The following is a 1,369-nucleotide window of genomic DNA, read 5'->3' on the forward strand; positions in this document are numbered from 1 at the left end:
CTTTGTCAAGCTATCTAGAATGTTGTTGGGCTTCCAAATGCATATGTATTTATTTTTAAATAATTAAAATTTAGAGGGGCACCTGGGTGGCTCAGTTGGTTAAACAGCTGATTATTGGTTTCGGCTCAGGTCATAATCTCAGGGTCCTGGGATCGAGCCCCTCATCAGGCTCCACACTCAGCAGGGAGTCTGCTTGAGATTCTCCCTCTGCCTGTCCCCCTGCTTGCTCTCTCTCTCTCAAAAATAAATAAGTGTTTAAGAAAATAAGTTCAATTTAAAAAAATGAACAAAATTCAAGGCAACTCCTTCACAAAGAGAAAATGACTATTGGCTTTTTGGATGTTTATAAATAATTTCTTTGTACATATATGTTTACAAACAAATTCAAATTGCAGGCTCAATTTAGTACCCAGAATTTTCATTATTTTTGAAAATATTTATTTTCAAAATAAATATATTTATTATATTATATTTACCATGCATTATATTTACCATGCACTATATTTACCATGCACTATATTAACATAGGGTTAACAATGTTCCATAAATTTAATTATAATTTATGGTGGGTTTCATTTTATGATGTACTATTATCTGGGAGTGTGCTGTTTTCCCCTGGCTTCATGTACTTTGCAGGAGGAAACTCTATTATGATACTTCTCACTTATTGCTCCTACATATTCATGAATTTGAGAGAAAAAAAGGGCTTGTGTGTCTCAGCAACTTATGGGATATCTTTTGATATCTACATGCCTACACATATTATGTGCAGGCAGTATGCATGCGGTATATTATGCACACAGTAAAAAGGTTAGCTCCTTTTCTGCAGAGGCCTGAAAATGTGAGACAGTGCCTGAGTAGCTGAATTCGTCTAATTCAAGTTTCCTACAGATCTAAGGCCTATTGATTTTCATTTGCCTGCCTCCTTTTCCATTTCTCAGTTGGTTCCAAATTCTGGTACAGAAGAGAATAAATTATTTATTAAGCTTTTTAAAAAATCTAACAATCACAATGTACTTATAAATTTATTTTTTGAAATGCTTGTCATTTCTAATGTTTGATTACTCTAAATAAATATGATAAAATTTTGCAAATAAATTATTGTGTATGTGAGAAATTATTTTAGATCAGAATTCCAGAAGGGGTTTATTATGTCAAGATGCAGGAGGATTGGTAAGTTTTCTGATAAATAGCATAAAATTATTTTTTAATTATAATTTAAACAGAATTTGAAAAGACAGCCCATTCATTATCCTTATCTATGTTGATGCTTGCTATTTTTGAAAATCTTGCTAAGTTGATCATCTATGTAATTATTTTTTATCTGCATTTCATTGATTAGTGACATTGTAAAATATGAAATGATTAA

This window comes from Neomonachus schauinslandi, chromosome 2 (genome assembly GCF_002201575.2).
Source record: "Neomonachus schauinslandi chromosome 2, ASM220157v2, whole genome shotgun sequence".
Classification (NCBI taxonomy): Eukaryota; Metazoa; Chordata; class Mammalia; order Carnivora; family Phocidae; genus Neomonachus; species Neomonachus schauinslandi.